The sequence below is a fragment of the Octodon degus genome, unplaced genomic scaffold (assembly GCF_000260255.1).
Source record: "Octodon degus isolate 3935 unplaced genomic scaffold, OctDeg1.0 scaffold00071, whole genome shotgun sequence".
Lineage (NCBI taxonomy): Eukaryota > Metazoa > Chordata > Mammalia > Rodentia > Octodontidae > Octodon > Octodon degus.
Window position 1 is genome coordinate 9,126,568 of NW_004524647.1, and position 7,204 is coordinate 9,133,771.

Here is a 7,204-nt window from a genome sequence, read left to right on the forward strand (position 1 = left end):
AAAAGAAAAATACACATAGGTGTTGTTTTTTTAAGTCAAATAATATTTAGGACTATAAAATGAGAAGTAAGATGGGTTTCTACATGTCATAGTCCTGGCCACGTCCTTTTAAATGATAGCATTAAATGTGTGGCCTGAGCTAAGCCATCTAACTCATTCTGAGTCTTGGTTTTCTTCACCTCTAAAGATGAAAATATTGGACCATATAATCCACAAAGGCTTTTCCAATCCAAACGAACTCTTAGAGCTTAAGGATGCACACCCTCTGAGGGCTTAACAATTTGAGATCATACATGACATGGTGGGCATGAAAAGGACAAATGTTATGTATTCAGACAAGAGATTTTTCTCAATGTGCAGTGAGTTTAATGAAGGTTTACAGAACCAGATTGGAGGAGAGGAGAGAGAGCCCTACTGGGGGTGATAGAGGTGGAATGTATAAGGACTAAGCTGCAGTGAGAAGTGGGGAGGCAGGACACAGAAGGGCTCAGGATAGCATGGGAATTTATCACAGCACTGAAATTATTTCCCTTACTCTGTGGTGAAGGTAGAGGGGTCTAAATGAGTGGGATTTTGCCATGAGGAAGTTAGCTTTGACTTTAGAGGGGATACAAGGCAAATTTAGGGTGTATTGACTTTGGGAGGCAGTGGAAAATCACTTCGAGGAGGTTTTAGCTTGCCAACGGTTAAGATAGACTAGAGTATAGCGTCTCCTTCAAAAGTCACAACTATATCTTGACTGTGAGGAAGAAATAGCAGAAAGGGACATTTGTAGTTATGAGACAAGAGAGGTCTGCAAGACTTTAAAGTATTAGACTGAGAGAAAATGAGCTTGAAGCCACAACTTTTGGTGAGAAGAGGACAAAGCAAGTCAGACTATTGGTTGAACAAGCCACTGTGTTCCTGGAGATAAGAAGGTGGTGTGAGTGGGAAATGAGACGAGGCGGGTCCAAGTAAACATGGTGATACAACTGACCCAATTGGACTCTAAACTTCATCACACTTTCATTACAATACATTTCCATAATAAGATTTCCAAGGGGCCAGGGAGATGGCTCAGTAGAATAAACGCTTCCCTGGCAAGTGCAAGGGCCTGAGTTCAATCCCCAGTTCCTCCAAAAAAATTAAAAAAAAAATTTCCATCTAGCAGGGGACTATAACACATTTCTAAGCACATTTTGGGCTGCATGTCCATTTAGGAAAAATTCCAGGAATAATTAATGACATTCTTTTGAGACCTCAAGTTATATCCTTTGTTAGATTCTACTCTGTGGAGTGGCCATCTTTTCTTTCTTCTTCTGGGGTTACCCTATAGACAGAAAGCAGGGTTTCTTTCACATAACAAGCTTTGATGTTGGCTGGATGGTGTGACACACATGTGTAATCTCAGCACGAGGGAGACTGAGGCAAGAGGACTGCCTTGAGTTTGAGGTTGGGAGGGAGCCTATGGCTCCTGTAGCCAAACCCCTGGTAGATCAGTGTGCCTGGCCTCAGGAGCCCTGGGCCAGAGATTCCACCCAAAGCTGGCTTCTCATTGGCCTCCGACGAACTTCAGGGCTCCAACACCAAAAACCCAAATGTTATTCTGTCTGTTTCCAGGGCAGGATGGCAGCAAGGGTGGAAATTTGTTGGTCTAGCTTCAATCTGGTCCAGACTGGGGAGAAAACAGCATTATACCATGCTGCCCATCTCATCCATTTGCTTGGAAGCAAGCGAAATCATAGCCAGATTAGTCAGAGGAGAAAGAGTGCTGCTGAACACAGAATTATGGTTTTTGTACCGCGTTTATCTAATTACACCTCTTTCCTATCACTTCTTGTGTTTGTATTCAAGGCAGCCCATTCTCCAGACCAGCTGAGAGTGATTCTGAATAAGTAGTTGAGCCTGATGTCTTACAATAAGTCACAACTTTGGCAAGGTCAGAAAACCCTTTGTTGCAAGACAATATATTCTGTGTGTGTGTGTGTGTGTGTGTGTGTGTGTGTGCGCGCGCGTGCACACGCGCACGCGCACGTGCGTTACCAGGGATCAAACTCAGGACCTTGTACTTGCCAGACAGGTGCTTATGCCACTGAGCTATCTCCCCAGTCCTGCAAGGTAATATTGATGTTTCCTTTCTCCAAATAGTTTGAAGCTCCTTGAGCTCAGCATTGTGTTTTCTACATTGCATTCTGAACTGGGCACAGACTGGGTATAACTGTTAGTCCATGAACTAATGTTAGCTCATTGTTTTGAAGGATTGAAGAGTGGAAGTACTTAGGAAATGCTTCCAGAATTCCCCTAAATGTGTTTTTCCAACACATTCCTGAAGTTCAAACTGTACTAACCTATGCCTTGAGGTCAATAAGAGAAATGTCACATTAAAAGAATCAAAGCAAATTAAATAAAAGCTAGAAACCTAACAAAACAGATCTGGATGCCCAGAGTGCTCTCCCCAGCTGCACATCCTGCAACGTCAGCTCAGAAGGCTGCAAGCTGTATTGATGGAGTAGGTGCCTTTAGTGTCCCTGAACCACTCCCCTGAGACAGTTAGGGATCAGCATGGGGACAAAAGATGAAGAAACCACATCTTAGCCTTTGATCTGTGACCTACTACAAAAATAGCATACAGAAAAATGGAAAACACACAAGGCCTTAAGCCCTATGCTATCTCATGCAAAAGTAGCTAGCTAGATGTACTTTTGAAAGGTTTTCAGGAGCAGTTACTTATCAGTTTCTACAAATCCTGTTCCAAACTCTGGAGCAGTAACTAGAAGTCTCTAGTCACTGGCCTAAGCCTTCTGTCACCTCGGATCCCAGGAACAGCAGAATCTTGAAAACTGATCATCCTATGACTAGATCACCCCCCTCAGAGTGGATCAATCATGCATGACGGGAACTGAGTCTGACCACCCCCGTAGCAGGGGAATTATCTCATTGCCCCTTCAAGCAATAAGGAGCCACCTAGCAGAGTGAGAACAGAGAGAATGACTAAGCAGCCGCTGGCTCACCCCAACGACCCAATAAAAAGCTGGCTGATCTAGATCAGCACTGTCCACCTCCTCCTGGAAGTAAGACTCCCAAAACTAAAGCTTTGCCCAAGTGCTCACTTCTCTTGGCTTAGTCTCATTTTTGCTACCTGAGGACCAGAAAATCCTGTATCCAAATTACTCTCCTGACTCTCTCATCCCGTTACCCCTACCCAGTGCCTACCTACAATGGTCACTTAGCAAGCATGCAGGTGGCTGTTGAACCACCCACGAGGCCTGCCCTATGAGAAAGTTGTGTTTGTTGCCGTCATCATCAGCGCGTTTGTTACTTTGTTTTAGAGGCTGGGATAAAGGGCCATTATCAAAGGACTGCATGTTCCCTGCCTAAACAACATAGGCCTAGGCAGCATCCCTGGAGGCCACACATTTACTGGATAGGAACAAAGGTTCCATTGTTGTGTGGATAGAACAGATAGAAAGTAGCTTTTTTTTTTTTTTTCCTTTGCTGACACTGCTAGGCAGGAATAAGATTCATTTCCATTTTGCAGGGCATTTGTGTAGTGTCTGAGGGGTCCGTGGGCACCAGGGTCCACTCAGATCCGTGGCTATCTGCTATAGAAGTCTGGGAAGTTGGCAAGTTTTCATGCATAGATATCCTGTCCAAAGCTCTCTGGAAACCCCTCAGAAATGGGGAGAATCATGAAGTGTCACAGGCTGTGAGGTTTCCAGTGTGAACACAGCGCATCCCGGGAAGGTCTCATGAGCTGCAGTTGGCTTGGCTGGATTTCCGCACAGTGAGGTCTCAGCCTGTGACTGCTCCTGATTGGAAGCCATTCAGGCTTGTGAAGTCAGGCTGATCTTTCCTCAGCCCTCAAGCCCTCTCCACCCTATTCTTCTGTCCTTTCTTTCCTCAGTGGCAGCCCCACATTCTGATGTTGAATAAACATCAAATTCTTCCTAGCTTCACTAATACAGTGTCACCTATTTTGTGTCCCAAGGTTCCTTTTTATCAGGTTATTCGATGCAAATCAAATTCAAACTACTACTTTGAAATTCTAATTTGACCAGTCACCGGGTAGGCATGTAACATAGGGGGGATCATTTAATCCTTGTAATTACCACATAAGGTAACATCGAGTAGGTATTTCTAAGTCTATTGTACAGATAAGGAAATTGAATCAGTTAGGATTTGGTCAAAGTAAACAGTTGGTGAGTGGCAGGATGTTGGAGTCTGAGTGAGTCTGTGGTTTTTTGAGACAGGGACTCACAGCACATTCCAGATTTGCCTTTAATGTACTATGTCGTCTAGGCTGACCTTGCACTCAAAAGTAGTCCTGCCTCCGTCTTCTGAGTGCCCAGATTACAGGCATGCACCACTAATCTGGCAGAAGTCATTTGTAAATTTTTTGTTTTTGTTTGTGAGACCAAGTCTCACTGTATAATCCAGAACCCTCCTTGAACTCTTGAAATTCCTGCCTCAGCCTTTCAAAAAGTTGTTTTTTAAAATTCTAAATCCAGTGTTCAATAAACTGATCCTTAATAATATATCAGTTAGTAGAGATATTATTCTTCTCAAATACAGAATAACCTCAACAGGATAAAAGTAAGATATTTCTATTGTAACAGTGCTATACTTATAGAGAGATAGAAGAAATTTTGATATACACATTGTAATTTAAAAAAAATTTTTTTTTGAAATTCTGAAACAAGATCTTACTAAGGCACCCACGCTGAGCTCCAACTTACGATGCTTCTGCCTCAGCCTCCTGCGCAGCTATGCTTATAGGGGTGTGCTACAGCACCAGGCTTGGCTATATTTTTTTAGTGAGGTATGAGTTATCAAATGTAACCACCTGGTCTGCACTTAATGAAGCTAAGTTTAACAGTTTTGAAAATTGACTAATTAATTGATCGAGGGGGGATTGAACCTACAACCTTTACACTTACCTACATCCCTAGCACGTTTTAGTTTGTATTTTGAGACAGGATCTTGCCGAGTCACCAGGTGCCCAGGCCAGACTTGAACTTGCCACCCTCCTCCCTCAGCCTCCCAAAGTGCTGGAATGATAGGTTTGTGTCACCATGCCTGGCCAACAGCTTTATTTATTTATTTATTTATTTATTTATTTATTTTTGCAGAACTGAGGATTGAACTCAGGCCCTTACGCTTGCCAGGGAAGCACTTATTCCACTGAGCTGTCTCCCTGGCCCCCCAACAGCTTTATTGAGACAAATGATCTACTCGTGGTATTCACCTCCAAATCAACGTGTCTCTATGAGCATGAACACACGGGAGGCATTTCCTTCACTAAGCTCTTCACTAAGATTGTAGAAACGAATCATGTGTAAGACATGATGGGACTGTGGCTTGAGCTGGAATGCCCACCACAGCCCGTCTGGATGGTCTGCCTTCTCCGAAGCCCTTCCAAGATCCACCCCTGGCACAAACTGCTTCCTATTTTTTGTTTATTTCTTTTCTCTAGACTGTGAGTTCCTTGTGCTTGCTGGGGCAGCACATATACTACACTGTGGGGTCCTTCAACTCAGGGAGTGTATTTCAGTTATTAATTATACAGGGGTCTTCTAGTGTGCACTGGGGAGGGGTGCAGGGAGCAAGATGGAAAGAAGAAAGGAAGGACTTGGGAAGGCTTACAATTCGATAGTAAAAAGATACCCCAATTAAAAATGGGCAAAGAGCAGAGCATGGTGATGCATGCATGCAGTCCCAGCACTCAGGAGCAGGAGGATCGCCCTGAGTTCAAGGCCAGCCTGGGATGCATAGTGAGTTTAAGGCCTGGATGAACTACATAGTGAGACCATGTCTCAAAAAAGAGAAAAAAAAAAAGGCAAAGTATCTGAACAGACATTTCTCCAAAAAGCATTTAAAGGGCCAGTGAGCAAATAAGAAGATGTTCATGGGCTGGGGTGATATCTCAGCAGGTAAATGCCTGCCTGGCAAGCACAAGGACCTGAGTTCGATCCCTGGTACCACATGCAATGCCCCCATGCAGACCGTCAAAACCGGGCATGGTGGCACATGTCTGTAATCCCAGCACTAGGGAGGCTGAGACAGGAGGATTGCTATGAGTCCAAGCTGTGTAGTGAGACCTTGTGTCAAATAAATAAATGAATAAATAAAATAATTTAATTTTTTTTTTTTAAAAAAGATGTTGAACATCATTGATCATTAGGGAAACTCCAATTAAAGCCACAAAGAGACACTACTCCACACTCACTGTCATGGCTCACATCTAGACATTCCCCAAAGCCTCACGCACTCCTTTGTGGGGCTTTGTGGAAATGACTGGGTTGAGGGTACCTGATAATGGGATTAAAAGTGTGTGGTAGGGCCCGGGGAGATGGCTCAGTGGAATAAGTGCTTCCCTGGCAAGCACAAGGGCCTGAGTTCAATCCCTGGTTCCACAAGAAAAAAAAAGTGTGCGGTAACTAAATCAGTTGAGCACAGTTCTGGGTGTGGATAATAAAAGGCTCACCCTGGGTATGAGCGGCACCACCCAAAAGGCTTGTAGCCTACATGGGATAAAAGGGAAAGCGAGGGGCCAGGGACAAAGCTCAGCAGCAGTGCAGTACCTGCCTGGCAAGCTCTAGAGCCTGAGTTTGAGTCCTGGTAACTCCTCCAAAAAAAGAAGCAAAGAGGCCTGCTGCTGCTGCTTCCCTTACTGCCTCCTCCTACCTGCCATGGCCGTTGCTGCTCTGTGAGGGCCTCTGTGGCACCACCCTGCCTTGGAGCCAGACAGCTGTGGCCTGCAACCTCTACAAACTATAAACCAAAATAAACCTTTCATGCCCTAACTTTGGGTGTCAGGTATTTTGTTTTAGCACTAAGAAAAGTAATTAAGACACTAGGATGGCTAGTCTCAAAAGAATGTTGTCAAGGGTGTAGATATAGGGCTTCTCACACAGTGCTAGTGAATGCAAAGGGGTGCGGTTGCTTTGGGAAATAGCTTGGCAGTTCCCAGGGTCTCACTATACAGATCAGACTTGTAGTGATCCTCCTCTTTTCAGCCTCTCAAGAGCTAGGATTACAGATGTGCACCACCACACCCAATCTCATTCGTTGACTCAGTGTGCTCCGGGGGTGGGGCTAGCACAGCACAGTGGGGATCGAACCCCAGCCACTGCTCTCTGCCTAAGGAGGTGCTTTAGTCCGCTGAGCTATCTGGCCAGCCCAAGAAGTTCTTTAAATTATTAAACGATTAAACAACTTCTTCCTC

The 7,204-nt window shown here is 44.5% G+C and overlaps 1 pseudogene; it reads right to left on the reverse strand.

Moving 5' to 3' along the window:
- LOC101592949 overlaps positions 1 to 6,670 on the reverse strand; it is a 16,631-nt pseudogene extending 9,961 nt beyond the window's left edge.
- Positions 6,671 to 7,204: the final 534 nt, after the last annotated feature.